The sequence below is a fragment of the Tasmannia lanceolata genome, unplaced genomic scaffold, assembly GCF_043159265.1.
Source record: "Tasmannia lanceolata isolate RefF3 unplaced genomic scaffold, GAP_Taslan_0.1 ptg000003l, whole genome shotgun sequence".
Taxonomy (NCBI): Eukaryota; Viridiplantae; Streptophyta; class Magnoliopsida; order Canellales; family Winteraceae; genus Tasmannia; species Tasmannia lanceolata.
This window is the reverse complement of record NW_027518680.1, coordinates 30,342,157-30,368,809: the sequence shown is the minus strand read 5'-3', so window position 1 is coordinate 30,368,809 and position 26,653 is coordinate 30,342,157. Positions and strand designations below refer to the sequence as shown.

General features: G+C 48.1%; 38 non-coding genes across 38 annotated transcripts; all 38 read right to left on the bottom strand.

The window, feature by feature from the left end:
* Nucleotides 1-34: 34 nt before the first annotated feature.
* LOC143871419 (5S ribosomal RNA) lies at nucleotides 35-153 on the bottom strand. Its single transcript, XR_013246186.1, has one exon. It is a non-coding gene; the product is annotated as a 5S ribosomal RNA (ribosomal RNA).
* Nucleotides 154-750: 597 nt separating this feature from the next.
* LOC143871418 (5S ribosomal RNA) lies at nucleotides 751-869 on the bottom strand. The gene has a single exon (XR_013246185.1). It is a non-coding gene; the product is annotated as a 5S ribosomal RNA (ribosomal RNA).
* A 597-nt stretch (nucleotides 870-1,466) lies between these two features.
* On the bottom strand, nucleotides 1,467-1,585 carry LOC143871417 (5S ribosomal RNA). The gene has a single exon (XR_013246184.1). It is a non-coding gene; the product is annotated as a 5S ribosomal RNA (ribosomal RNA).
* Nucleotides 1,586-2,182: 597 nt separating this feature from the next.
* On the bottom strand, nucleotides 2,183-2,301 carry LOC143873038 (5S ribosomal RNA). The gene has a single exon (XR_013247762.1). It is a non-coding gene; the product is annotated as a 5S ribosomal RNA (ribosomal RNA).
* A 597-nt stretch (nucleotides 2,302-2,898) lies between these two features.
* On the bottom strand, nucleotides 2,899-3,017 carry LOC143872887 (5S ribosomal RNA). Its single transcript, XR_013247614.1, has one exon. It is a non-coding gene; the product is annotated as a 5S ribosomal RNA (ribosomal RNA).
* A 597-nt stretch (nucleotides 3,018-3,614) lies between these two features.
* On the bottom strand, nucleotides 3,615-3,733 carry LOC143871416 (5S ribosomal RNA). The gene has a single exon (XR_013246183.1). It is a non-coding gene; the product is annotated as a 5S ribosomal RNA (ribosomal RNA).
* Nucleotides 3,734-4,330: 597 nt separating this feature from the next.
* Nucleotides 4,331-4,449, bottom strand: LOC143871415 (5S ribosomal RNA). The gene has a single exon (XR_013246182.1). It is a non-coding gene; the product is annotated as a 5S ribosomal RNA (ribosomal RNA).
* A 597-nt stretch (nucleotides 4,450-5,046) lies between these two features.
* LOC143871414 (5S ribosomal RNA) lies at nucleotides 5,047-5,165 on the bottom strand. Its single transcript, XR_013246181.1, has one exon. It is a non-coding gene; the product is annotated as a 5S ribosomal RNA (ribosomal RNA).
* Nucleotides 5,166-5,762: 597 nt separating this feature from the next.
* On the bottom strand, nucleotides 5,763-5,881 carry LOC143871412 (5S ribosomal RNA). Its single transcript, XR_013246180.1, has one exon. It is a non-coding gene; the product is annotated as a 5S ribosomal RNA (ribosomal RNA).
* Nucleotides 5,882-6,478: 597 nt separating this feature from the next.
* On the bottom strand, nucleotides 6,479-6,597 carry LOC143873037 (5S ribosomal RNA). The gene has a single exon (XR_013247761.1). It is a non-coding gene; the product is annotated as a 5S ribosomal RNA (ribosomal RNA).
* Nucleotides 6,598-7,194: 597 nt separating this feature from the next.
* LOC143874496 (5S ribosomal RNA) lies at nucleotides 7,195-7,313 on the bottom strand. Its single transcript, XR_013249174.1, has one exon. It is a non-coding gene; the product is annotated as a 5S ribosomal RNA (ribosomal RNA).
* Nucleotides 7,314-7,910: 597 nt separating this feature from the next.
* Nucleotides 7,911-8,029, bottom strand: LOC143874547 (5S ribosomal RNA). The gene has a single exon (XR_013249223.1). It is a non-coding gene; the product is annotated as a 5S ribosomal RNA (ribosomal RNA).
* A 597-nt stretch (nucleotides 8,030-8,626) lies between these two features.
* Nucleotides 8,627-8,745, bottom strand: LOC143871411 (5S ribosomal RNA). The gene has a single exon (XR_013246179.1). It is a non-coding gene; the product is annotated as a 5S ribosomal RNA (ribosomal RNA).
* Nucleotides 8,746-9,342: 597 nt separating this feature from the next.
* Nucleotides 9,343-9,461, bottom strand: LOC143871409 (5S ribosomal RNA). Its single transcript, XR_013246177.1, has one exon. It is a non-coding gene; the product is annotated as a 5S ribosomal RNA (ribosomal RNA).
* Nucleotides 9,462-10,058: 597 nt separating this feature from the next.
* LOC143874495 (5S ribosomal RNA) lies at nucleotides 10,059-10,177 on the bottom strand. The gene has a single exon (XR_013249173.1). It is a non-coding gene; the product is annotated as a 5S ribosomal RNA (ribosomal RNA).
* Nucleotides 10,178-10,774: 597 nt separating this feature from the next.
* Nucleotides 10,775-10,893, bottom strand: LOC143871408 (5S ribosomal RNA). Its single transcript, XR_013246176.1, has one exon. It is a non-coding gene; the product is annotated as a 5S ribosomal RNA (ribosomal RNA).
* Nucleotides 10,894-11,490: 597 nt separating this feature from the next.
* LOC143871407 (5S ribosomal RNA) lies at nucleotides 11,491-11,609 on the bottom strand. Its single transcript, XR_013246175.1, has one exon. It is a non-coding gene; the product is annotated as a 5S ribosomal RNA (ribosomal RNA).
* A 597-nt stretch (nucleotides 11,610-12,206) lies between these two features.
* Nucleotides 12,207-12,325, bottom strand: LOC143871406 (5S ribosomal RNA). The gene has a single exon (XR_013246174.1). It is a non-coding gene; the product is annotated as a 5S ribosomal RNA (ribosomal RNA).
* Nucleotides 12,326-12,922: 597 nt separating this feature from the next.
* LOC143871405 (5S ribosomal RNA) lies at nucleotides 12,923-13,041 on the bottom strand. The gene has a single exon (XR_013246173.1). It is a non-coding gene; the product is annotated as a 5S ribosomal RNA (ribosomal RNA).
* Nucleotides 13,042-13,638: 597 nt separating this feature from the next.
* LOC143871403 (5S ribosomal RNA) lies at nucleotides 13,639-13,757 on the bottom strand. The gene has a single exon (XR_013246171.1). It is a non-coding gene; the product is annotated as a 5S ribosomal RNA (ribosomal RNA).
* Nucleotides 13,758-14,354: 597 nt separating this feature from the next.
* Nucleotides 14,355-14,473, bottom strand: LOC143873149 (5S ribosomal RNA). The gene has a single exon (XR_013247871.1). It is a non-coding gene; the product is annotated as a 5S ribosomal RNA (ribosomal RNA).
* A 597-nt stretch (nucleotides 14,474-15,070) lies between these two features.
* On the bottom strand, nucleotides 15,071-15,189 carry LOC143871402 (5S ribosomal RNA). Its single transcript, XR_013246170.1, has one exon. It is a non-coding gene; the product is annotated as a 5S ribosomal RNA (ribosomal RNA).
* Nucleotides 15,190-15,786: 597 nt separating this feature from the next.
* On the bottom strand, nucleotides 15,787-15,905 carry LOC143873691 (5S ribosomal RNA). Its single transcript, XR_013248393.1, has one exon. It is a non-coding gene; the product is annotated as a 5S ribosomal RNA (ribosomal RNA).
* A 597-nt stretch (nucleotides 15,906-16,502) lies between these two features.
* On the bottom strand, nucleotides 16,503-16,621 carry LOC143873036 (5S ribosomal RNA). Its single transcript, XR_013247760.1, has one exon. It is a non-coding gene; the product is annotated as a 5S ribosomal RNA (ribosomal RNA).
* A 597-nt stretch (nucleotides 16,622-17,218) lies between these two features.
* Nucleotides 17,219-17,337, bottom strand: LOC143872886 (5S ribosomal RNA). Its single transcript, XR_013247613.1, has one exon. It is a non-coding gene; the product is annotated as a 5S ribosomal RNA (ribosomal RNA).
* A 597-nt stretch (nucleotides 17,338-17,934) lies between these two features.
* Nucleotides 17,935-18,053, bottom strand: LOC143871401 (5S ribosomal RNA). Its single transcript, XR_013246169.1, has one exon. It is a non-coding gene; the product is annotated as a 5S ribosomal RNA (ribosomal RNA).
* A 597-nt stretch (nucleotides 18,054-18,650) lies between these two features.
* LOC143873147 (5S ribosomal RNA) lies at nucleotides 18,651-18,769 on the bottom strand. Its single transcript, XR_013247870.1, has one exon. It is a non-coding gene; the product is annotated as a 5S ribosomal RNA (ribosomal RNA).
* A 597-nt stretch (nucleotides 18,770-19,366) lies between these two features.
* LOC143871400 (5S ribosomal RNA) lies at nucleotides 19,367-19,485 on the bottom strand. The gene has a single exon (XR_013246168.1). It is a non-coding gene; the product is annotated as a 5S ribosomal RNA (ribosomal RNA).
* Nucleotides 19,486-20,082: 597 nt separating this feature from the next.
* On the bottom strand, nucleotides 20,083-20,200 carry LOC143874831 (5S ribosomal RNA). Its single transcript, XR_013249499.1, has one exon. It is a non-coding gene; the product is annotated as a 5S ribosomal RNA (ribosomal RNA).
* Nucleotides 20,201-20,797: 597 nt separating this feature from the next.
* LOC143871399 (5S ribosomal RNA) lies at nucleotides 20,798-20,916 on the bottom strand. The gene has a single exon (XR_013246167.1). It is a non-coding gene; the product is annotated as a 5S ribosomal RNA (ribosomal RNA).
* A 597-nt stretch (nucleotides 20,917-21,513) lies between these two features.
* Nucleotides 21,514-21,632, bottom strand: LOC143871396 (5S ribosomal RNA). The gene has a single exon (XR_013246165.1). It is a non-coding gene; the product is annotated as a 5S ribosomal RNA (ribosomal RNA).
* A 597-nt stretch (nucleotides 21,633-22,229) lies between these two features.
* LOC143871395 (5S ribosomal RNA) lies at nucleotides 22,230-22,348 on the bottom strand. The gene has a single exon (XR_013246164.1). It is a non-coding gene; the product is annotated as a 5S ribosomal RNA (ribosomal RNA).
* Nucleotides 22,349-22,945: 597 nt separating this feature from the next.
* LOC143871394 (5S ribosomal RNA) lies at nucleotides 22,946-23,064 on the bottom strand. Its single transcript, XR_013246163.1, has one exon. It is a non-coding gene; the product is annotated as a 5S ribosomal RNA (ribosomal RNA).
* Nucleotides 23,065-23,661: 597 nt separating this feature from the next.
* On the bottom strand, nucleotides 23,662-23,780 carry LOC143873944 (5S ribosomal RNA). The gene has a single exon (XR_013248638.1). It is a non-coding gene; the product is annotated as a 5S ribosomal RNA (ribosomal RNA).
* Nucleotides 23,781-24,377: 597 nt separating this feature from the next.
* LOC143871393 (5S ribosomal RNA) lies at nucleotides 24,378-24,496 on the bottom strand. The gene has a single exon (XR_013246162.1). It is a non-coding gene; the product is annotated as a 5S ribosomal RNA (ribosomal RNA).
* A 597-nt stretch (nucleotides 24,497-25,093) lies between these two features.
* On the bottom strand, nucleotides 25,094-25,212 carry LOC143871392 (5S ribosomal RNA). Its single transcript, XR_013246161.1, has one exon. It is a non-coding gene; the product is annotated as a 5S ribosomal RNA (ribosomal RNA).
* Nucleotides 25,213-25,809: 597 nt separating this feature from the next.
* Nucleotides 25,810-25,928, bottom strand: LOC143871391 (5S ribosomal RNA). The gene has a single exon (XR_013246160.1). It is a non-coding gene; the product is annotated as a 5S ribosomal RNA (ribosomal RNA).
* A 597-nt stretch (nucleotides 25,929-26,525) lies between these two features.
* LOC143871390 (5S ribosomal RNA) lies at nucleotides 26,526-26,644 on the bottom strand. Its single transcript, XR_013246159.1, has one exon. It is a non-coding gene; the product is annotated as a 5S ribosomal RNA (ribosomal RNA).
* Nucleotides 26,645-26,653: the final 9 nt, after the last annotated feature.

The following is a 26,653-nucleotide window of genomic DNA, read 5'->3' as shown; positions in this document are numbered from 1 at the left end:
CGAAAAAAGTGGTAGATAGCCGAAAAAAGTGACAGGGGTGCAACACGAGGACTTCCCAGGAGGTCACCCATCCTAGTACTACTCTCGCCCAAGCACGCTTAACTTCGGAGTTCTGATGGGATCCAGTGCATTTGTGCTGGTATGATCGCACCCAGCATGCCTTTCCATTGTCAAAGTAATAAAGAGTTTCCACTCGCATTGTCGTACGAAGTCCGTTTAAATGAAAGTGCGAAAAAATCCTGCTAGATGACACCGGATGGACGATCCGAGCATGTCGGGAAGCCGGATGACCGCCAGGGCTGTCATCGCGCGATTAATCTTCCCGAGTACCCCCGAATCAATATAAGAATCGCCACGATCTGACGGGCGGATCAAAAGTTATCGTCGGAACGATATTTGTGCACCAAGGGTAGCTCACGGCCAGTAAACACCTTCCGACCGGATTCATGACTCGCATCCACTAGTACACTCATCCGCTATAGCCTGTACGTCAGTGAATCTAAACAAACCCCCGCTATAATTTGACTGCAAATGAAATGTCAGAACGAATTCCGTTTATCGAATCAAACGACACTATCACCCCGCCATAATAAAGACCGGACGTCTTTGAATTCACCATCCGGAAGAAAATAAAAAGATCCGAACCGAAACGTAGGAGGCGACGCACTAAACGTGCGTTTCAGTTCGCATCGATGTTCCAGAACCGAAAGATTGTTCGAAAAAAGTGGTAGATAGCCGAAAAAAGTGACAGGGGTGCAACACGAGGACTTCCCAGGAGGTCACCCATCCTAGTACTACTCTCGCCCAAGCACGCTTAACTTCGGAGTTCTGATGGGATCCAGTGCATTTGTGCTGGTATGATCGCACCCAGCATGCCTCTCCATTGTCAAAGTAATAAAGAGTTTTCACTCGCATTGTCGTACGAAGTCCGTTTAAATGAAAGTGCGAAAAAATCCTGCTAGATGACACCGGATGGACGATCCGAGCATGTCGGGAAGCCGGATGACCGCCAGGGCTGTCATCGCGCGATGGATCTTCCCGAGTACCCCCGAATCAATATAAGAATCGCGACGATCTGACGGGCGGATCAAAAGTTATCGTCGGAACGATATTTGTGCACCAAGGGTAGCTCACGGCCAGTAAACACCTTCCGACCGGATTCATGACTCGCATCCACTAGTACACTCATCCGCTATAGCCTGTACGTCACTGAATCTAAACAAACCCCCGCTATAATTTGACCGCAAATGAAATGTCAGAACGAATTCCGTTTATCGAATCAAACGACACTATCACCTCGCCATAATAAAGACCGGACGTCTTTGAATTCACCATCCGGAAGAAAATAAAAAGATCCGAACCGAAACGTAGGAGGCGACGCACTAAACGTGCGTTTCAGTTCGCATCGATGTTCCAGAACCGAAAGATTGTTCGAAAAAAGTGGTAGATAGCCGAAAAAAGTGACAGGGGTGCAACACGAGGACTTCCCAGGAGGTCACCCATCCTAGTACTACTCTCGCCCAAGCACGCTTAACTTCGGAGTTCTGATGGGATCCAGTGCATTTGTGCTGGTATGATCGCACCCAGCATGCCTCTCCATTGTCAAAGTAATAAAGAGTTTCCACTCGCATTGTCGTACGAAGTCCGTTTAAATGAAAGTGCGAAAAAATCCTGCTAGATGACACCGGATGGACGATCCGAGCATGTCGGGAAGCCGGATGACCGCCAGGGCTGTCATCGCGCGATGAATCTTCCCGAGTACCCCCGAATCAATATAAGAATCGCCACGATCTGACGGGCGGATCAAAAGTTATCGTCGGAACGATATTTGTGCACCAAGGGTAGCTCACGGCCAGTAAACACCTTCCGACCGGATTCATGACTCGCATCCACTAGTACACTCATCCGCTATAGCCTCTACGTCACTGAATCTAAACAAACCCCCGCTATAATTTGACCGCAAATGAAATGTCAGAACGAATTCCGTTTATCGAATCAAACGACACTATCACCCCGCCATAATAAAGACCGGACGTCTTTGAATTCACCATCCGGAAGAAAATAAAAAGATCCGAACCGAAACGTAGGAGGCGTCGCACTAAACGTGCGTTTCAGTTCGCATCGATGTTCCAGAACCGAAAGATTGTTCGAAAAAAGTGGTAGATAGCCGAAAAAAGTGACAGGGGTGCAACACGAGGACTTCTCAGGAGGTCACCCATCCTAGTACTACTCTCGCCCAAGCACGCTTAACTTCGGAGTTCTGATGGGATCCAGTGCATTTGTGCTGGTATGATCGCACCCAGCATGCCTTTCCATTGTCAAAGTAATAAAGAGTTTCCACTCGCATTGTCGTACGAAGTTCGTTTAAATGAAAGTGCGAAAAAATCCTGCTAGATGACACCGGATGGACGATCCGAGCATGTCGGGAAGCCGGATGACCGCCAGGGCTGTCATCGCGCGATTAATCTTCCCGAGTACCCCCGAATCAATATAAGAATCGCTACGATCTGACGGGCGGATCAAAAGTTATCGTCGGAACGATATTTGTGCACCAAGGGTAGCTCACGGCCAGTAAACACCTTCCGACCGGATTCATGACTCGCATCCACTAGTACACTCATCCGCTATAGCCTGTACGTCACTGAATCTAAACAAACCCCCGCTATAATTTGACTGCAAATGAAATGTCAGAACGAATTCCGTTTATCGAATCAAACGACACTATCACCCCGCCATAATAAAGACCGGACGTCTTTGAATTCACCATCCGGAAGAAAATAAAAAGATCCGAACCGAAACGTAGGAGCCGACGCACTAAACGTGCGTTTCAGTTCGCATCGATGTTCCAGAACCGAAAGATTGTTCGAAAAAAGTGGTAGATAGCCGAAAAAAGTGACAGGGGTGCAACACGAGGACTTCCCAGGTGGTCACCCATCCTAGTACTACTCTCGCCCAAGCACGCTTAACTTCGGAGTTCTGATGGGATCCAGTGCATTTGTGCTGGTATGATCGCACCCAGCATGCCTCTCCATTGTCAAAGTAATAAAGAGTTTCCACTCGCATTGTCGTACGAAGTCCGTTTAAATGAAAGTGCGAAAAAATCCTGCTAGATGACACCGGATGGACGATCCGAGCATGTCGGGAAGCCGGATGACCGCCAGGGCTGTCATCGCGCGATGGATCTTCCCGAGTACCCCCGAATCAATATAAGAATTGCCACGATCTGACGGGCGGATCAAAAGTTATCGTCGGAACGATATTTGTGCACCAAGGGTAGCTCACGGCCAGTAAACACCTTCCGACCGGATTCATGACTCGCATCCACTAGTACACTCATCCGCTATAGCCTGTACGTCACTGAATCTAAACAAACCCCCGCTATAATTTGACCGCAAATGAAATGTCAGAACGAATTCCGTTTATCGAATCAAACGACACTATCACCCCGCCATAATAAAGACCGGACGTCTTTGAATTCACCATCCGGAAGAAAATAAAAAGATCCGAACCGAAACGTAGGAGGCGACGCACTAAACGTGCGTTTCAGTTCGCATCGATGTTCCAGAACCGAAAGATTGTTCGAAAAAAGTGGTAGATAGCCGAAAAAAGTGACAGGGGTGCAACACGAGGACTTCCCAGGAGGTCACCCATCCTAGTACTACTCTCGCCCAAGCACGCTTAACTTCGGAGTTCTGATGGGATCCAGTGCATTTGTGCTGGTATGATCGCACCCAGCATGCCTCTCCATTGTCAAAGTAATAAAGAGTTTCCACTCGCATTGTCGTACGAAGTCCGTTTAAATGAAAGTGCGAAAAAATCCTGCTAGATGACACCGGATGGACGATCCGAGCATGTCTGGAAGCCGGATGACCGCCAGGGCTGTCATCGCGCGATGAATCTTCCCGAGTACGCCCGAATCAATATAAGAATCGCCACGATCTGACGGGCGGATCAAAAGTTATCGTCGGAACGATATTTGTGCACCAAGGGTAGCTCACGGCCAGTAAACACCTTCCGACCGGATTCATGACTCGCATCCACTAGTACACTCATCCGCTATAGCCTGTACGTTACTGAATCTAAACAAACCCCCGCTATAATTTGACCGCAAATGAAATGTCAGAACGAATTCCATTTATCGAATCAAACGACACTATCACCCCGCCATAATAAAGACCGGACGTCTTTGAATTCACCATCCGGAAGAAAATAAAAAGATCCGAACCGAAACGTAGGAGGCGACGCACTAAACGTGCGTTTCAGTTCGCATCGATGTTCCAGAACCGAAAGATTGTTCGAAAAAAGTGGTAGATAGCCGAAAAAAGTGACAGGGGTGCAACACGAGGACTTCCCAGGAGGTCACCCATCCTAGTACTACTCTCGCCCAAGCACGCTTAACTTCGGAGTTCTGATGGGATCCAGTGCATTTGTGCTGGTATGATCGCACCCAGCATGCCTCTCCATTGTCAAAGTAATAAAGAGTTTCCACTCGCATTGTCGTACGAAGTCCGTTTAAATGAAAGTGCGAGAAAATCCTGCTAGATTACACCGGATGGACGATCCGAGCATGTCGGGAAGCCGGATGACCGCCAAGGCTGTCATCGCGCGATGAATCTTCCCGAGTACCCCCGAATCAATATAAGAATCGCGACGATCTGACGGGCGGATCAAAAGTTATCGTCGGAACGATATTTGTGCACCAAGGGTAGCTCACGGCCAGTAAACACCTTCCGAACGGATTCATGACTCGCATCCACTAGTACACTCATCCGCTATAGCCTGTACGTCACTGAATCTAAACAAACCCCCGCTATAATTTGACCGCAAATGAAATGTCAGAACGAATTCCGTTTATCGAATCAAACGACACTATCACCTCGCCATAATAAAGACCGGACGTCTTTGAATTCACCATCCGGAAGAAAATAAAAAGATCCGAACCGAAACGTAGGAGGCGACGCACTAAACGTGCGTTTCAGTTCGCATCGATGTTCCAGAACCGAAAGATTGTTCGAAAAAAGTGGTAGATAGCTGAAAAAAGTGACAGGGGTGCAACACGAGGACTTCCCAGGAGGTCACCCATCCTAGTACTACTCTCGCCCAAGCACGCTTAACTTCGGAGTTCTGATGGGATCCAGTGCATTTGTGCTGGTATGATCGCACCCAGCATGCCTTTCCATTGTCAAAGTAATAAAGAGTTTCCACTCGCATTGTCGTACGAAGTCCGTTTAAATGAAAGTGCGAAAAAATCGTGCTAGATGACACCGGATAGACGATCCGAGCATGTCGGGAAGCCGGATGACCACCAGGGCTGTCATCGCGCGATTAATCTTCCCGAGTACCCCCGAATCAATATAAGAATCGCTACGATCTGACGGGCGGATCAAAAGTTATCGTCGGAACGATATTTGTGCACCAAGGGTAGCTCACGGCCAGTAAACACCTTCCGACCGGATTCATGACTCGCATCCACTAGTACACTCATCCGCTATAGCCTGTACGTCACTGAATCTAAACAAACCCCCGCTATAATTTGACCGCAAATGAAATGTCAGAACGAATTCCGTTTATCGAATCAAACGACACTATCACCCCGCCATAATAAAGACCGGACGTCTTTGAATTCACCATCCGGAAGAAAATAAAAAGATCCGAACCGAAACGTAGGAGGCGACGCACTAAACGTGCGTTTCAGTTCGCATCGATGTTCCAGAACCGAAAGATTGTTCGAAAAAAGTGGTAGATAGCCGAAAAAAGTGACAGGGGTGCAACACGAGGACTTCCCAGGAGGTCACCCATCCTAGTACTACTCTCGCCCAAGCACGCTTAACTTCGGAGTTCTGATGGGATCCAGTGCATTTGTGCTGGTATGATCGCACCCAGCATGCCTCTCCATTGTCAAAGTAATAAAGAGTTTACACTCGCATTGTCGTACGAAGTCCGTTTAAATGAAAGTGCGAAAAAATCCTGCTAGATGACACCGGATGGACGATCCGAGCATGTCTGGAAGCCGAATGACCGCCAGGGCTGTCATCGCGCGATGAATCTTCCCGAGTACCCCCGAATCAATATAAGAATCGCCACGATCTGACGGGCGGATCAAAAGTTATCGTCGGAACGATATTTGTGCACCAAGGGTAGCTCACGGCCAGTAAACACCTTCCGACCGGATTCATGACTCGCATCCACTAGTACACTCATCCGCTATAGCCTGTACGTCACTGAATCTAAACAAACCCCCGCTATAATTTGACCGCAAATGAAATGTCAGAACGAATTCCGTTTATCGAATCAAACGACACTATCAGCCCGCCATAATAAAGACCGGACGTCTTTGAATTCACCATCCGGAAGAAAATAAAAAGATCCGAACCGAAACGTAGGAGGCGTCGCACTAAACGTGCGTTTCAGTTCGCATCGATGTTCCAGAACCGAAAGATTGTTCGAAAAAAGTGGTAGATAGCCGAAAAAAGTGACAGGGGTGCAACACGAGGACTTCTCAGGAGGTCACCCATCCTAGTACTACTCTCGCCCAAGCACGCTTAACTTCGGAGTTCTGATGGGATCCAGTGCATTTGTGCTGGTATGATCGCACCCAGCATGCCTTTCCATTGTCAAAGTAATAAAGAGTTTCCACTCGCATTGTCGTACGAAGTCCGTTTAAATGAAAGTGCGAAAAAATCCTGCTAGATGACACCGGATGGACGATCCGAGCATGTCGGGAAGCCGGATGACCGCCAGGGCTGTCATCGCGCGATTAATCTTCCCGAGTACCCCCGAATCAATATAAGAATCGCTACGATCTGACGGGCGGATCAAAAGTTATCGTCGGAACGATATTTGTGCACCAAGGGTAGCTCACGGCCAGTAAACACCTTCCGACCGGATTCATGACTCGCATCCACTAGTACACTCATCCGCTATAGCCTGTACGTCACTGAATCTAAACAAACCCCCGCTATAATTTGACTGCAAATGAAATGTCAGAACGAATTCCGTTTATCGAATCAAACGACACTATCACCCCGCCATAATAAAGACCGGACGTCTTTGAATTCACCATCCGGAAGAAAATAAAAAGATCCGAACCGAAACGTAGGAGGCGACGCACTAAACGTGCGTTTCAGTTCGCATCGATGTTCCAGAACCGAAAGATTGTTCGAAAAAAGTGGTAGATAGCCGAAAAAAGTGACAGGGGTGCAACACGAGGACTTGCCAGGTGGTCACCCATCCTAGTACTACTCTCGCCCAAGCACGCTTAACTTCGGAGTTCTGATGGGATCCAGTGCATTTGTGCTGGTATGATCGCACCCAGCATGCCTCTCCATTGTCAAAGTAATAAAGAGTTTCCACTCGCATTGTCGTACGAAGTCCGTTTAAATGAAAGTGCGAAAAAATCCTGCTAGATGACACCGGATGGACGATCCGAGCATGTCGGGAAGCCGGATGACCGCCAGGGCTGTCATCGCGCGATGGATCTTCCCGAGTACCCCCGAATCAATATAAGAATTGCCACGATCTGACGGGCGGATCAAAAGTTATCGTCGGAACGATATTTGTGCACCAAGGGTAGCTCACGGCCAGTAAACACCTTCCGACCGGATTCATGACTCGCATCCACTAGTACACTCATCCGCTATAGCCTGTACGTCACTGAATCTAAACAAACCCCCGCTATAATTTGACCGCAAATGAAATGTCAGAACGAATTCCGTTTATCGAATCAAACGACACTATCACCCCGCCATAATAAAGACCGGACGTCTTTGAATTCACCATCCGGAAGAAAATAAAAAGATCCGAACCGAAACGTAGGAGGCGACGCACTAAACGTGCGTTTCAGTTCGCATCGATGTTCCAGAACCGAAAGATTGTTCGAAAAAAGTGGTAGATAGCCGAAAAAAGTGACAGGGGTGCAACACGAGGACTTCCCAGGAGGTCACCCATCCTAGTCCTACTCTCGCCCAAGCACGCTTAACTTCGGAGTTCTGATGGGATCCAGTGCATTTGTGCTGGTATGATCGCACCCAGCATGCCTCTCCATTGTCAAAGTAATAAAGAGTTTCCACTCGCATTGTCGTACGAAGTCCGTTTAAATGAAAGTGCGAAAAAATCCTGCTAGATGACACCGGATGGACGATCCGAGCATGTCTGGAAGCCGGATGACCGCCAGGGCTGTCATCGCGCGATGAATCTTCCCGAGTACCCCCGAATCAATATAAGAATCGCCACGATCTGACGGGCGGATCAAAAGTTATCGTCGGAACGATATTTGTGCACCAAGGGTAGCTCACGGCCAGTAAACACCTTCCGACCGGATTCATGACTCGCATCCACTAGTACACTCATCCGCTATAGCCTGTATGTTACTGAATCTAAACAAACCCCCGCTATAATTTGACCGCAAATGAAATGTCAGAACGAATTCCGTTTATCGAATCAAACGACACTATCACCCCGCCATAATAAAGACCGGACGTCTTTGAATTCACCATCCGGAAGAAAATAAAAAGATCCGAACCGAAACGTAGGAGGCGACGCACTAAACGTGCGTTTCAGTTCGCATCGATGTTCCAGAACCGAAAGATTGTTCGAAAAAAGTGGTAGATAGCCGAAAAAAGTGACAGGGGTGCAACACGAGGACTTCCCAGGAGGTCACCCATCCTAGTACTACTCTCGCCCAAGCACGCTTAACTTCGGAGTTCTGATGGGATCCAGTGCATTTGTGCTGGTATGATCGCACCCAGCATGCCTCTCCATTGTCAAAGTAATAAAGAGTTTCCACTCGCATTGTCGTACGAAGTCCGTTTAAATGAAAGTGCGAAAAAATCCTGCTAGATGACACCGGATGGACGATCCGAGCATGTCGGGAAGCCGGATGACCGCAAAGGCTGTCATCGCGCGATGAATCTTCCCGAGTACCCCCGAATCAATATAAGAATCGCGACGATCTGACGGGCGGATCAAAAGTTATCGTCGGAACGATATTTGTGCACCAAGGGTAGCTCACGGCCAGTAAACACCTTCCGAACGGATTCATGACTCGCATCCACTAGTACACTCATCCGCTATAGCCTGTACGTCACTGAATCTAAACAAACCCCCGCTATAATTTGACCGCAAATGAAATGTCAGAACGAATTCCGTTTATCGAATCAAACGACACTATCACCTCGCCATAATAAAGACCGGACGTCTTTGAATTCACCATCCGGAAGAAAATAAAAAGATCCGAACCGAAACGTAGGAGGCGACGCACTAAACGTGCGTTTCAGTTCGCATCGATGTTCCAGAACCGAAAGATTGTTCGAAAAAAGTGGTAGATAGCTGAAAAAAGTGACAGGGGTGCAACACGAGGACTTCCCAGGAGGTCACCCATCCTAGTACTACTCTCGCCCAAGCACGCTTAACTTCGGAGTTCTGATGGGATCCAGTGCATTTGTGCTGGTATGATCGCACCCAGCATGCCTTTCCATTGTCAAAGTAATAAAGAGTTTCCACTCGCATTGTCGTACGAAGTCCGTTTAAATGAAAGTGCGAAAAAATCCTGCTAGATGACACCGGATGGACGATCCGAGCATGTCGGGAAGCCGGATGACCACCAGGGCTGTCATCGCGCGATTAATCTTCCCGAGTACCCCCGAATCAATATAAGAATCGCTACGATCTGACGGGCGGATCAAAAGTTATCGTCGGAACGATATTTGTGCACCAAGGGTAGCTCACGGCCAGTAAACACCTTCCGACCGGATTCATGACTCGCATCCACTAGTACACTCATCCGCTATAGCCTGTACGTCACTGAATCTAAACAAACCCCCGCTATAATTTGACCGCAAATGAAATGTCAGAACGAATTCCGTTTATCGAATCAAACGACACTATCACCCCGCCATAATAAAGACCGGACGTCTTTGAATTCACCATCCGGAAGAAAATAAAAAGATCCGAACCGAAACGTAGGAGGCGACGCACTAAACGTGCGTTTCAGTTCGCATCGATGTTCCAGAACCGAAAGATTGTTCGAAAAAAGTGGTAGATAGCCGAAAAAAGTGACAGGGGTGCAACACGAGGACTTGCCAGGTGGTCACCCATCCTAGTACTACTCTCGCCCAAGCACGCTTAACTTCGGAGTTCTGATGGGATCCAGTGCATTTGTGCTGGTATGATCGCACCCAGCATGCCTCTCCATTGTCAAAGTAATAAAGAGTTTCCACTCGCATTGTCGTACGAAGTCCGTTTAAATGAAAGTGCGAAAAAATCCTGCTAGATGACACCGGATGGACGATCCGAGCATGTCGGGAAGCCGGATGACCGCCAGGGCTGTCATCGCGCGATGGATCTTCCCGAGTACCCCCGAATCAATATAAGAATTGCCACGATCTGACGGGCGGATCAAAAGTTATCGTCGGAACGATATTTGTGCACCAAGGGTAGCTCACGGCCAGTAAACACCTTCCGACCGGATTCATGACTCGCATCCACTAGTACACTCATCCGCTATAGCCTGTACGTCACTGAATCTAAACAAACCCCCGCTATAATTTGACCGCAAATGAAATGTCAGAACGAATTCCGTTTATCGAATCAAACGACACTATCACCCCGCCATAATAAAGACCGGACGTCTTTGAATTCACCATCCGGAAGAAAATAAAAAGATCCGAACCGAAACGTAGGAGGCGACGCACTAAACGTGCGTTTCAGTTCGCATCGATGTTCCAGAACCGAAAGATTGTTCGAAAAAAGTGGTAGATAGCCGAAAAAAGTGACAGGGGTGCAACACGAGGACTTCCCAGGAGGTCACCCATCCTAGTACTACTCTCGCCCAAGCACGCTTAACTTCGGAGTTCTGATGGGATCCAGTGCATTTGTGCTGGTATGATCGCACCCAGCATGCCTCTCAGTTGTCAAAGTAATAAAGAGTTTCCACTCGCATTGTCGTACGAAGTCCGTTTAAATGAAAGTGCGAAAAAATCCTGCTAGATGACACCGGATGGACGATCCGAGCATGTCTGGAAGCCGGATGACCGCCAGGGCTGTCATCGCGCGATGAATCTTCCCGAGTACCCCCGAATCAATATAAGAATCGCCACGATCTGACGGGCGGATCAAAAGTTATCGTCGGAACGATATTTGTGCACCAAGGGTAGCTCACGGCCAGTAAACACCTTCCGACCGGATTCATGACTCGCATCCACTAGTACACTCATCCGCTATAGCCTGTATGTTACTGAATCTAAACAAACCCCCGCTATAATTTGACCGCAAATGAAATGTCAGAACGAATTCCGTTTATCGAATCAAACGACACTATCACCCCGCCATAATAAAGACCGGACGTCTTTGAATTCACCATCCGGAAGAAAATAAAAAGATCCGAACCGAAACGTAGGAGGCGACGCACTAAACGTGCGTTTCAGTTCGCATCGATGTTCCAGAACCGAAAGATTGTTCGAAAAAAGTGGTAGATAGCCGAAAAAAGTGACAGGGGTGCAACACGAGGACTTCCCAGGAGGTCACCCATCCTAGTACTACTCTCGCCCAAGCACGCTTAACTTCGGAGTTCTGATGGGATCCAGTGCATTTGTGCTGGTATGATCGCACCCAGCATGCCTCTCCATTGTCAAAGTAATAAAGAGTTTCCACTCGCATTGTCGTACGAAGTCCGTTTAAATGAAAGTGCGAAAAAATCCTGCTAGATGACACCGGATGGACGATCCGAGCATGTCGGGAAGCCGGATGACCGCAAAGGCTGTCATCGCGCGATGAATCTTCCCGAGTACCCCCGAATCAATATAAGAATCGCGACGATCTGACGGGCGGATCAAAAGTTATCGTCGGAACGATATTTGTGCACCAAGGGTAGCTCACGGCCAGTAAACACCTTCCGAACGGATTCATGACTCGCATCCACTAGTACACTCATCCGCTATAGCCTGTACGTCACTGAATCTAAACAAACCCCCGCTATAATTTGACCGCAAATGAAATGTCAGAACGAATTCCGTTTATCGAATCAAACGACACTATCACCTCGCCATAATAAAGACCGGACGTCTTTGAATTCACCATCCGGAAGAAAATAAAAAGATCCGAACCGAAACGTAGGAGGCGACGCACTAAACGTGCGTTTCAGTTCGCATCGATGTTCCAGAACCGAAAGATTGTTCGAAAAAAGTGGTAGATAGCTGAAAAAAGTGACAGGGGTGCAACACGAGGACTTCCCAGGAGGTCACCCATCCTAGTACTACTCTCGCCCAAGCACGCTTAACTTCGGAGTTCTGATGGGATCCAGTGCATTTGTGCTGGTATGATCGCACCCAGCATGCCTTTCCATTGTCAAAGTAATAAAGAGTTTCCACTCGCATTGTCGTACGAAGTCCGTTTAAATGAAAGTGCGAAAAAATCCTGCTAGATGACACCGGATGGACGATCCGAGCATGTCGGGAAGCCGGATGACCACCAGGGCTGTCATCGCGCGATTAATCTTCCCGAGTACCCCCGAATCAATATAAGAATCGCTACGATCTGACGGGCGGATCAAAAGTTATCGTCGGAACGATATTTGTGCACCAAGGGTAGCTCACGGCCAGTAAACACCTTCCGACCGGATTCATGACTCGCATCCACTAGTACACTCATCCGCTATAGCCTGTACGTCACTGAATCTAAACAAACCCCCGCTATAATTTGACCGCAAATGAAATGTCAGAACGAATTCCGTTTATCGAATCAAACGACACTATCACCCCGCCATAATAAAGACCGGACGTCTTTGAATTCACCATCCGGAAGAAAATAAAAAGATCCGAACCGAAACGTAGGAGGCGACGCACTAAACGTGCGTTTCAGTTCGCATCGATGTTCCAGAACCGAAAGATTGTTCGAAAAAAGTGGTAGATAGCCGAAAAAAGTGACAGGGGTGCAACACGAGGACTTCCCAGGAGGTCACCCATCCTAGTACTACTCTCGCCCAAGCACGCTTAACTTCGGAGTTCTGATGGGATCCAGTGCATTTGTGCTGGTATGATCGCACCCAGCATGCCTCTCCATTGTCAAAGTAATAAAGAGTTTCCACTCGCATTGTCGTACGAAGTCCGTTTAAATGAAAGTGCGAAAAAATCCTGCTAGATGACACCGGATGGACGATCCGAGCATGTCTGGAAGCCGAATGACCGCCAGGGCTGTCATCGCGCGATGAATCTTCCCGAGTACCCCCGAATCAATATAAGAATCGCCACGATCTGACGGGCGGATCAAAAGTTATCGTCGGAACGATATTTGTGCACCAAGGGTAGCTCACGGCCAGTAAACACCTTCCGACCGGATTCATGACTCGCATCCACTAGTACACTCATCCGCTATAGCCTGTACGTCACTGAATCTAAACAAACCCCCGCTATAATTTGACCGCAAATGAAATGTCAGAACGAATTCCGTTTATCGAATCAAACGACACTATCAGCCCGCCATAATAAAGACCGGACGTCTTTGAATTCACCATCCGGAAGAAAATAAAAAGATCCGAACCGAAACGTAGGAGGCGACGCACTAAACGTGCGTTTCAGTTCGCATCGATGTTCCAGAACCGAAAGATTGTTCGAAAAAAGTGGTAGATAGCCGAAAAAAGTGACAGGGGTGCAACACGAGGACTTCCCAGGAGGTCACCCATCCTAGTACTACTCTCGCCCAAGCACGCTTAACTTCGGAGTTCTGATGGGATCCAGTGCATTTGTGCTGGTATGATCGCACCCAGCATGCCTCTCCATTGTCAAAGTAATAAAGAGTTTCCACTCGCATTGTCGTACGAAGTCCGTTTAAATGAAAGTGCGAAAAAATCCTGCTAGATGACACCGGATGGACGATCCGAGCATGTCGGGAAGCCGGATGACCGCCAGGGCTGTCATCGCGCGATGAATCTTCCCGAGTACCCCCGAATCAATATAAGAATCGCCACGATCTGACGGGCGGATCAAAAGTTATCGTCGGAACGATATTTGTGCACCAAGGGTAGCTCACGGCCAGTAAACACCTTCCGACCGGATTCATGACTCGCATCCACTAGTACACTCATCCGCTATAGCCTGTGCGTCACTGAATCTAAACAAACCCCCGCTATATTTTGACCGCAAATGAAATGTCAGAACGAATTCCGTTTATCGAATCAAACGACACTATCACCCCGCCATAATAAAGACCGGACGTATTTGAATTCACCATCCGGAAGAAAATAAAAAGATCCGAACCGAAACGTAGGAGGCGTCGCACTAAACGTGCGTTTCAGTTCGCATCGATGTTCCAGAACCGAAAGATTATTCGAAAAAAGTGGTAGATAGCCGAAAAAAGTGACAGGGGTGCAACACGAGGACTTCCCAGGAGGTCACCCATCCTAGTACTAGTCTCGCCCAAGCACGCTTAACTTCGGAGTTCTGATGGGATCCAGTGCATTTGTGCTGGTATGATCGCACCCAGCATGCCTTTCCATTGTCAAAGTAATAAAGAGTTTCCACTCGCATTGTCGTACGAAGTCCGTTTAAATGAAAGTGCGAAAAAATCCTGCTAGATGACACCGGATGGACGATCCGAGCATGTCGGGAAGCCGGATGACCGCCAGGGCTGTCATCGCGCGATTAATCTTCCCGAGTACCCCCGAATCAATATAAGAATCGCCACGATCTGACGGGCGGATCAAAAGTTATCGTCGGAACGATATTTGTGCACCAAGGGTAGCTCACGGCCAGTAAACACCTTCCGACCGGATTCATGACTCGCATCCACTAGTACACTCATCCGCTATAGCCTGTACGTCAGTGAATCTAAACAAACCCCCGCTATAATTTGACTGCAAATGAAATGTCAGAACGAATTCCGTTTATCGAATCAAACGACACTATCACCCCGCCATAATAAAGACCGGACGTCTTTGAATTCACCATCCGGAAGAAAATAAAAAGATCCGAACCGAAACGTAGGAGGCGACGCACTAAACGTGCGTTTCAGTTCGCATCGATGTTCCAGAACCGAAAGATTGTTCGAAAAAAGTGGTAGATAGCCGAAAAAAGTGACAGGGGTGCAACACGAGGACTTCCCAGGAGGTCACCCATCCTAGTACTACTCTCGCCCAAGCACGCTTAACTTCGGAGTTCTGATGGGATCCAGTGCATTTGTGCTGGTATGATCGCACCCAGCATGCCTCTCCATTGTCAAAGTAATAAAGAGTTTTCACTCGCATTGTCGTACGAAGTCCGTTTAAATGAAAGTGCGAAAAAATCCTGCTAGATGACACCGGATGGACGATCCGAGCATGTCGGGAAGCCAGATGACCGCCAGGGCTGTCATCGCGCGATGGATCTTCCCGAGTACCCCCGAATCAATATAAGAATCGCGACGATCTGACGGGCGGATCAAAAGTTATCGTCGGAACGATATTTGTGCACCAAGGGTAGCTCACGGCCAGTAAACACCTTCCGACCGGATTCATGACTCGCATCCACTAGTACACTCATCCGCTATAGCCTGTACGTCACTGAATCTAAACAAACCCCCGCTATAATTTGACCGCAAATGAAATGTCAGAACGAATTCCGTTTATCGAATCAAACGACACTATCACCTCGCCATAATAAAGACCGGACGTCTTTGAATTCACCATCCGGAAGAAAATAAAAAGATCCGAACCGAAACGTAGGAGGCGACGCACTAAACGTGCGTTTCAGTTCGCATCGATGTTCCAGAACCGAAAGATTGTTCGAAAAAAGTGGTAGATAGCCGAAAAAAGTGACAGGGGTGCAACACGAGGACTTCCCAGGAGGTCACCCATCCTAGTACTACTCTCGCCCAAGCGCGCTTAACTTCGGAGTTCTGATGGGATCCAGTGCATTTGTGCTGGTATGATCGCACCCAGCATGCCTCTCCATTGTCAAAGTAATAAAGAGTTTCCACTCGCATTGTCGTACGAAGTCCGTTTAAATGAAAGTGCGAAAAAATCCTGCTAGATGACACCGGATGGACGATCCGAGCATGTCTGGAAGCCGGATGACCGCCAAGGCTGTCATCGCGCGATGAATCTTCCCGAGTACCCCCGAATCAATATAAGAATCGCCACGATCTGACGGGCGGATCAAAAGTTATCGTCGGAACGATATTTGTGCACCAAGGGTAGCTCACGGCCAGTAAACACCTTCCGACCGGATTCATGACTCGCATCCACTAGTACACTCATCCGCTATAGCCTATACGTCACTGAATCTAAACAAACCCCCGCTATAATTTGACCGCAAATGAAATGTCAGAACGAATTCCGTTTATCGAATCAAACAACACTATCACCCCGCCATAATAAAGACCGGACGTCTTTGAATTCACCATCCGGAAGAAAATAAAAAGATCCGAACCGAAACGTAGGAGGCGTCGCACTAAACGTGCGTTTCAGTTCGCATCGATGTTCCAGAACCGAAAGATTGTTCGAAAAAAGTGGTAGATAGCCGAAAAAAGTGACAGGGGTGCAACACGAGGACTTCTCAGGAGGTCACCCATCCTAGTACTACTCTCGCCCAAGCACGCTTAACTTCGGAGTTCTGATGGGATCCAGTGCATTTGTGCTGGTATGATCGCACCCAGCATGCCTTTCCATTGTCAAAGTAATAAAGAGTTTCCACTCGCATTGTCGTACGAAGTCCGTTTAAATGAAAGTGCGAAAAAATCCTGCTAGATGACACCGGATGGACGATCCGAGCATGTCGGGAAGCCGGATGACCGCCAGGGCTGTCATCGCGCGATTAATCTTCCCGAGTACCCCCGAATCAATATAAGAATCGCTACGATCTGACGGGCGGATCAAAAGTTATCGTCGGAACGATATTTGTGCACCAAGGGTAGCTCACGGCCAGTAAACACCTTCCGACCGGATTCATGACTCGCATCCACTAGTACACTCATCCGCTATAGCCTGTACGTCACTGAATCTAAACAAACCCCCGCTATAATTTGACTGCAAATGAAATGTCAGAACGAATTCCGTTTATCGAATAAAACGACACTATCACCCCGCCATAATAAAGACCGGACGTCTTTGAATTCACCATCCGGAAGAAAATAAAAAGATCCGAACCGAAACGTAGGAGGCGACGCACTAAACGTGCGTTTCAGTTCGCATCGATGTTCCAGAACCGAAAGATTGTTCGAAAAAAGTGGTAGATAGCCGAAAAAAGTGACAGGGGTGCAACACGAGGACTTCCCAGGTGGTCACCCATCCTAGTACTACTCTCGCCCAAGCACGCTTAACTTCGGAGTTCTGATGGGATCCAGTGCATTTGTGCTGGTATGATCGCACCCAGCATGCCTCTCCATTGTCAAAGTAATAAAGAGTTTCCACTCGCATTGTCGTACGAAGTCCGTTTAAATGAAAGTGCGAAAAAATCCTGCTAGATGACACCGGATGGACGATCCGAGCATGTCTGGAAGCCGGATGACCGCTAGGGCTGTCATCGCGCGATGAATCTTCCCGAGTACCCCCGAATCAATATAAGAATCGCCACGATCTGACGGGCGGATCAAAAGTTATCGTCGGAACGATATTTGTGCACCAAGGGTAGCTCACGGCCAGTAAACACCTTCCGACCGGATTCATGACTCGCATCCACTAGTACACTCATCCGCTATAGCCTGTACGTTACTGAATCTAAACAAACCCCCGCTATAATTTGACCGCAAATGAAATGTCAGAACGAATTCCGTTTATCGAATCAAACGACACTATCACCCCGCCATAATAAAGACCGGACGTCTTTGAATTCACCATCCGGAAGAAAATAAAAAGATCCGAACCGAAACGTAGGAGGCGACGCACTAAACGTGCGTTTCAGTTCGCATCGATGTTCCAGAACCGAAAGATTGTTCGAAAAAAGTGGTAGATAGCCGAAAAAAGTGACAGGGGTGCAACACGAGGACTTCCCAGGAGGTCACCCATCCTAGTACTACTCTCGCCCAAGCACGCTTAACTTCGGAGTTCTGATGGGATCCAGTGCATTTGTGCTGGTATGATCGCACCCAGCATGCCTCTCCATTGTCAAAGTAATAAAGAGTTTCCACTCGCATTGTCGTACGAAGTCCGTTTAAATGAAAGTGCGAAAAAATCCTGCTAGATGACACCGGATGGACGATCCGAGCATGTCGGGAAGCCGGATGACCGCCAAGGCTGTCATCGCGCGATGAATCTTCCCGAGTACCCCCGAATCAATATAAGAATCGCCACGATCTAACGGGCGGATCAAAAGTTATCGTCGGAACGATATTTGTGCACCAAGGGTAGCTCACGGCCAGTAAACACCTTCCGACCGGATTCATGACTCGCATCCACTAGTACACTCATCCGCTATAGCCTGTGCGTCACTGAATCTAAACAAACCCCCGCTATAATTTGACCGCAAATGAAATGTCAGAACGAATTCCGTTTATCGAATCAAACGACACTATCACCCCGCCATAATAAAGACCGGACGTATTTGAAATCACCATCCGGAAGAAAATAAAAAGATCCGAACCGAAACGTAGGAGGCGTCGCACTAAACGTGCGTTTCAGTTCGCATCGATGTTCCAGAACCGAAAGATTATTCGAAAAAAGTGGTAGATAGCCGAAAAAAGTGACAGGGGTGCAACACGAGGACTTCCCAGGAGGTCACCCATCCTAGTACTAGTCTCGCCCAAGCACGCTTAACTTCGGAGTTCTGATGGGATCCAGTGCATTTGTGCTGGTATGATCGCACCCAGCATGCCTTTCCATTGTCAAAGTAATAAAGAGTTTCCACTCGCATTGTCGTACGAAGTCCGTTTAAATGAAAGTGCGAAAAAATCCTGCTAGATGACACCGGATGGACGATCCGAGCATGTCGGGAAGCCGGATGACCGCCAGGGCTGTCATCGCGCGATTAATCTTCCCGAGTACCCCCGAATCAATATAAGAATCGCCACGATCTGACGGGCGGATCAAAAGTTATCGTCGGAACGATATTTGTGCACCAAGGGTAGCTCACGGCCAGTAAACACCTTCCGACCGGATTCATGACTCGCATCCACTAGTACACTCATCCGCTATAGCCTGTACGTCAGTGAATCTAAACAAACCCCCGCTATAATTTGACTGCAAATGAAATGTCAGAACGAATTCCGTTTATCGAATCAAACGACACTATCACCCCGCCATAATAAAGACCGGACGTCTTTGAATTCACCATCCGGAAGAAAATAAAAAGATCCGAACCGAAACGTAGGAGGCGACGCACTAAACGTGCGTTTCAGTTCGCATCGATGTTCCAGAACCGAAAGATTGTTCGAAAAAAGTGGTAGATAGCCGAAAAAAGTGACAGGGGTGCAACACGAGGACTTCCCAGGAGGTCACCCATCCTAGTACTACTCTCGCCCAAGCACGCTTAACTTCGGAGTTCTGATGGGATCCAGTGCATTTGTGCTGGTATGATCGCACCCAGCATGCCTCTCCATTGTCAAAGTAATAAAGAGTTTCCACTCGCATTGTCGTACGAAGTCCGTTTAAATGAAAGTGCGAAAAAATCCTGCTAGATGACACCGGATGGACGATCCGAGCATGTCGGGAAGCCGGATGACTGCCATGGCTGTCATCGCGTGATGGATCTTCCCGAGTACCCCCGAATCAATATAAGAATCGCCACGATCTGACGGGCGGATCAAAAATTATCGTCGGAACGATATTTGTGCACCAAGGGTAGCTCACGGCCAGTAAACACCTTCCGACCGGATTCATGACTCGCATCCACTAGTACACTCATCCGCTATAGCCTGTACGTCACTGAATCTAAACAAACCCCCGCTATAATTTGACCGCAAATGAAATGTCAGAACGAATTACGTTTATCGAATCAAACGACACTATCACCTCGCCATAATAAAGACCGGACGTCTTTGAATTCACCATCCGGAAGAAAATAAAAAGATCCGAACCGAAACGTAAGAGGCGACGCACTAAACGTGCGTTTCAGTTCGCATCGATGTTCCAGAACCGAAAGATTGTTCGAAAAAAGTGGTAGATAGCCGAAAAAAGTGACAGGGGTGCAACACGAGGACTTCCCAGGAGGTCACCCATCCTAGTACTACTCTCGCCCAAGCACGCTAACTTCGGAGTTCTGATGGGATCCAGTGCATTTGTGCTGGTATGATCGCACCCAGCATGCCTCTACATTGTCAAAGTAATAAAGCGTTTCCACTCGCATTGTCGTACGAAGTCCGTTTAAATGAAAGTGCGAAAAAATCCTGCTAGATGACACCGGATGGACGATCCGAGCATGTCTGGAAGCCGGATGACCGCCAGGGCTGTCATCGCGCGATGAATCTTCCCGAGTACCCCCGAATCAATATAAGAATCGCCACGATCTGACGGGCGGATCAAAAGTTATCGTCGGAACGATATTTGTGCACCAAGGGTAGCTCACGGCCAGTAAACATCTTCCGACCGGATTCATGACTCGCATCCACTAGTACACTCATCCGCTATAGCCTGTACGTCACTGAATCTAAACAAACCCCCGCTATAATTTGACCGCAAATGAAATGTCAGAACGAATTCCGTTTATCGAATCAAACGACACTATCACCCCGCCATAATAAAGACCGGACGTCTTTGAATTCACCATCCGGAAGAAAATAAAAAGATCCGAACCGAAACGTAGGAGGCGTCGCACTAAACGAGCGTTTCAGTTCGCATCGATGTTCCAGAACCGAAAGATTGTTCGAAAAAAGTGGTAGATAGCCGAAAAAAGTGACAGGGGTGCAACACGAGGACTTCCCAGGAGGTCACCCATCCTAGTACTACTCTCGCCCAAGCACGCTTAACTTCGGAGTTCTGATGGGATCCAGTGCATTTGTGCTGGTATGATCGCACCCAGCATGCCTTTCCATTGTCAAAGTAATAAAGAGTTTCCACTCGCATTGTCGTACGAAGTCCGTTTAAATGAAAGTGCGAAAAAATCCTGCTAGATGACACCGGATGGACGATCCGAGCATGTCGGGAAGCCGGATGACCGCCAGGGCTGTCATCGCGCGATTAATCTTCCCGAGTACCCCCGAATCAATATAAGAATCGCTACGATCTGACGGGCGGATCAAAAGTTATCGTCGGAACGATATTTGTGCACCAAGGGTAGCTCACGGCCAGTAAACACCTTCCGACCGGATTCATGACTCGCATCCACTAGTACACTCATCCGCTATAGCCTGTACGTCAGTGAATCTAAACAAACCCCCGCTATAATTTGACTGCAAATGAAATGTCAGAACGAATTCCGTTTATCGAATCAAACGACACTATCACCCCGCCATAATAAAGACCGGACGTCTTTGAATTCACCATCCGGAAGAAAATAAAAAGATCCGAACCGAAACGTAGGAGGCGACGCACTAAACGTGCGTTTCAGTTCGCATCGATGTTCCAGAACCGAAAGATTGTTCGAAAAAAGTGGTAGATAGCCGAAAAAAGTGACAGGGGTGCAACACGAGGACTTCCCAGGAGGTCACCCATCCTAGTACTACTCTCGCCCAAGCACGCTTAACTTCGGAGTTCTGATGGGATCCAGTGCATTTGTGCTGGTATGATCGCACCCAGCATGCCTCTCCATTGTCAAAGTAATAAAGAGTTTCCACTCGCATTGTCGTACGAAGTCCGTTTAAATGAAAGTGCGAAAAAATCCTGCTAGATGACACCGGATGGACGATCCGAGCATGTCGGGAAGCCGGATGACTGCCATGGCTGTCATCGCGCGATGGATCTTCCCGAGTACCCCCGAATCAATATAAGAATCGCCACGATCTGACGGGCGGATCAAAAATTATCGTCGGAACGATATTTGTGCACCAAGGGTAGCTCACGGCCAGTAAACACCTTCCGACCGGATTCATGACTCGCATCCACTAGTACACTCATCCGCTATAGCCTGTACGTCACTGAATCTAAACAAACCCCCGCTATAATTTGACCGCAAATGAAATGTCAGAACGAATTCCGTTTATCGAATCAAACGACACTATCACCTCGCCATAATGAAGACCGGACGTCTTTGAATTCACCATCCGGAAGAAAATAAAAAGATCCGAACCGAAACGTAAGAGGCGACGCACTAAACGTGCGTTTCAGTTCGCATCGATGTTCCAGAACCGAAAGATTGTTCGAAAAAAGTGGTAGATAGCCGAAAAAAGTGACAGGGGTGCAACACGAGGACTTCCCAGGAGGTCACCCATCCTAGTACTACTCTCGCCCAAGCACGCTTAACTTCGGAGTTCTGATGGGATCCAGTGCATTTGTGCTGGTATGATCGCACCCAGCATGCCTCTACATTGTCAAAGTAATAAAGCGTTTCCACTCGCATTGTCGTACGAAGTCCGTTTAAATGAAAGTGCGAAAAAATCCTGCTAGATGACACCGGATGGACGATCCGAGCATGTCTGGAAGCCGGATGACCGCCAGGGCTGTCATCGCGCGATGAATCTTCCCGAGTACCCCCGAATCAATATAAGAATCGCCACGATCTGACGGGCGGATCAAAAGTTATCGTCGGAACGATATTTGTGCACCAAGGGTAGCTCACGGCCAGTAAACATCTTCCGACCGGATTCATGACTCGCATCCACTAGTACACTCATCCGCTATAGCCTGTACGTCACTGAATCTAAACAAACCCCCGCTATAATTTGACCGCAAATGAAATGTCAGAACGAATTCCGTTTATCGAATCAAACGACACTATCACCCCGCCATAATAAAGACCGGACGTCTTTGAATTCACCATCCGGAAGAAAATAAAAAGATCCGAACCGAAACGTAGGAGGCGTCGCACTAAACGTGCGTTTCAGTTCGCATCGATGTTCCAGAACCGAAAGATTGTTCGAAAAAAGTGGTAGATAGCCGAAAAAAGTGACAGGGGTGCAACACGAGGACTTCCCAGGAGGTCACCCATCCTAGTACTACTCTCGCCCAAGCACGCTTAACTTCGGAGTTCTGATGGGATCCAGTGCATTTGTGCTGGTATGATCGCACCCAGCATGCCTTTCCATTGTCAAAGTAATAAAGAGTTTCCACTCGCATTGTCGTACGAAGTCCGTTTAAATGAAAGTGCGAAAAAATCCTGCTAGATGACACCGGATGGACGATCCGAGCATGTCGGGAAGCCGGATGACCGCCAAGGCTGTCATCGCGCGATTAATCTTCCCGAGTACCCCCGAATCAATATAAGAATCGCTACGATCTGACGGGCGGATCAAAAGTTATCGTCGGAACGATATTTGTGCACCAAGGGTAGCTCACGGCCAGTAAACACCTTCCGACCGGATTCATGACTCGCATCCACTAGTACACTCATCCGCTATAGCCTGTACGTCACTGAATCTAAACAAACCCCCGCTATAATTTGACTGCAAATGAAATGTCAGAACGAATTCCGTTTATCGAATCAAACGACACTATCACCCCGCCATAATAAAGACCGGACGTCTTTGAATTCACCATCCGGAAGAAAATAAAAAGATCCGAACCGAAACGTAGGAGGCAACGCACTAAACGTGCGTTTCAGTTCGCATCGATGTTCCAGAACCGAAAGATTGTTCGAAAAAAGTGGTAGATAGCCGAAAAAAGTGACAGGGGTGCAACACGAGGACTTCCCAGGAGGTCACCCATCCTAGTACTACTCTCGCCTAAGCACGCTTAACTTCGGAGTTCTGATGGGATCCAGTGCATTTGTGCTGGTATGATCGCACCCAGCATGCCACTCCATTGTCAAAGTAATAAAGAGTTTCCACTCGCATTGTCGTACGAAGTCCGTTTAAATGAAAGTGCGAAAAAATCCTGCTAGATGACACCGGATGGACGATCCGAGCATGTCGGGAAGCCGGATGACCGCCAGGGCTGTCATCGCGCGATTAATCTTCCCGAGTACCCCCGAATCAATATAAGAATCGCCACGATCTGACGGGCGGATCAAAAGTTATCGTCGGAACGATATTTGTGCACCAAGGGTAGCTCACGGCCAGTAAACACCTTCCGACCGGATTCATGACTCGCATCCACTAGTACACTCATCCGCTATAGCCTGTACGTCAGTGAATCTAAACAAACCCCCGCTATAATTTGACTGCAAATGAAATGTCAGAACGAATTCCGTTTATCGAATCAAACGACACTATCACCCCGCCATAATAAAGACCGGACGTCTTTGAATTCACCATCCGGAAGAAAATAAAAAGATCCGAACCGAAACGTAGGAGGCGACGCACTAAACGTGCGTTTCAGTTCGCATCGATGTTCCAGAACCGAAAGATTGTTCGAAAAAAGTGGTAGATAGCCGAAAAAAGTGACAGGGGTGCAACACGAGGACTTCCCAGGAGGTCACCCATCCTAGTACTACTCTCGCCCAAGCACGCTTAACTTCGGAGTTCTGATGGGATCCAGTGCATTTGTGCTGGTATGATCGCACCCAGCATGCCTCTCCATTGTCAAAGTAATAAAGAGTTTCCACTCGCATTGTCGTACGAAGTCCGTTTAAATGAAAGTGCGAAAAAATCCTGCTAGATGACACCGGATGGACGATCCGAGCATGTCGGGAAGCCGGATGACTGCCATGGCTGTCATCGCGCGATGGATCTTCCCGAGTACCCCCGAATCAATATAAGAATCGCCACGATCTGACGGGCGGATCAAAAGTTATCGTCGGAACGATATTTGTGCACCAAGGGTAGCTCACGGCCAGTAAACACCTTCCGACCGGATTCATGACTCGCATCCACTAGTACACTCATCCGCTATAGCCTGTACGTCACTGAATCTAAACAAACCCCCGCTATAATTTGACCGCAAATGAAATGTCAGAACGAATTCCGTTTATCGAATCAAACGACACTATCACCTCGCCATAATAAAGACCGGACGTCTTTGAATTCACCATCCGGAAGAAAATAAAAAGATCCGAACCGAAACGTAGGAGGCGACGCACTAAACGTGCGTTTCAGTTCGCATCGATGTTCCAGAACCGAAAGATTGTTCGAAAAAAGTGGTAGATAGCCGAAAAAAGTGACAGGGGTGCAACACGAGGACTTCCCAGGAGGTCACCCATCCTAGTACTACTCTCGCCCAAGCACGCTTAACTTCGGAGTTCTGATGGGATCCAGTGCATTTGTGCTGGTATGATCGCACCCAGCATGCCTCTCCATTGTCAAAGTAATAAAGCGTTTCCACTCGCATTGTCGTACGAAGTCCGTTTAAATGAAAGTGCGAAAAAATCCTGCTAGATGACACCGGATGGACGATCCGAGCATGTCTGGAAGCCGGATGACCGCCAGGGCTGTCATCGCGCGATGAATCTTCCCGAGTACCCCCGAATCAATATAAGAATCGCCACGATCTGACGGGCGGATCAAAAGTTATCGTCGGAACGATATTTGTGCACCAAGGGTAGCTCACGGCCAGTAAACATCTTCCGACCGGATTCATGACTCGCATCCACTAGTACACTCATCCGCTATAGCCTGTACGTCACTGAATCTAAACAAACCCCCGCTATAATTTGACCGCAAATGAAATGTCAGAACGAATTCCGTTTATCGAATCAAACGACACTATCACCCCGCCATAATAAAGACCGGACGTCTTTGAATTCACCATCCGGAAGAAAATAAAAAGATCCGAACCGAAACGTAGGAGGCGTCGCACTAAACGTGCGTTTCAGTTCGCATCGATGTTCCAGAACCGAAAGATTGTTCGAAAAAAGTGGTAGATAGCCGAAAAAAGTGACAGGGGTGCAACACGAGGACTTCCCAGGAGGTCACCCATCCTAGTACTACTCTCGCCCAAGCACGCTTAACTTCGGAGTTCTGATGGGATCCAGTGCATTTGTGCTGGTATGATCGCACCCAGCATGCCTTTCCATTGTCAAAGTAATAAAGAGTTTCCACTCGCATTGTCGTACGAAGTCCGTTTAAATGAAAGTGCGAAAAAATCCTGCTAGATGACACCGGATGGACGATCCGAGCATGTCGGGAAGCCGGATGACCGCCAGGGCTGTCATCGCGCGATTAATCTTCCCGAGTACCCCCGAATCAATATAAGAATCGCTACGATCTGACGGGCGGATCAAAAGTTATCGTCGGAACGATATTTGTGCACGAAGGGTAGCTCACGGCCAGTAAACACCTTCCGACCGGATTCATGACTCGCATCCACTAGTACACTCATCCGCTATAGCCTGTACGTCACTGAATCTAAACAAACCCCCGCTATAATTTGACTGCAAATGAAATGTCAGAACGAATTCCGTTTATCGAATCAAACGACACTATCACCCCGCCATAATAAAGACCGGACGTCTTTGAATTCACCATCCGGAAGAAAATAAAAAGATCCGAACCGAAACGTAGGAGGCGACGCACTAAACGTGCGTTTCAGTTCGCATCGATGTTCCAGAACCGAAAGATTGTTCGAAAAAAGTGGTAGATAGCCGAAAAAAGTGACAGGGGTGCAACACGAGGACTTCCCAGGAGGTCACCCATCCTAGTACTACTCTCGCCCAAGCACGCTTAACTTCGGAGTTCTGATGGGATCCAGTGCATTTGTGCTGGTATGATCGCACCCAGCATGCCA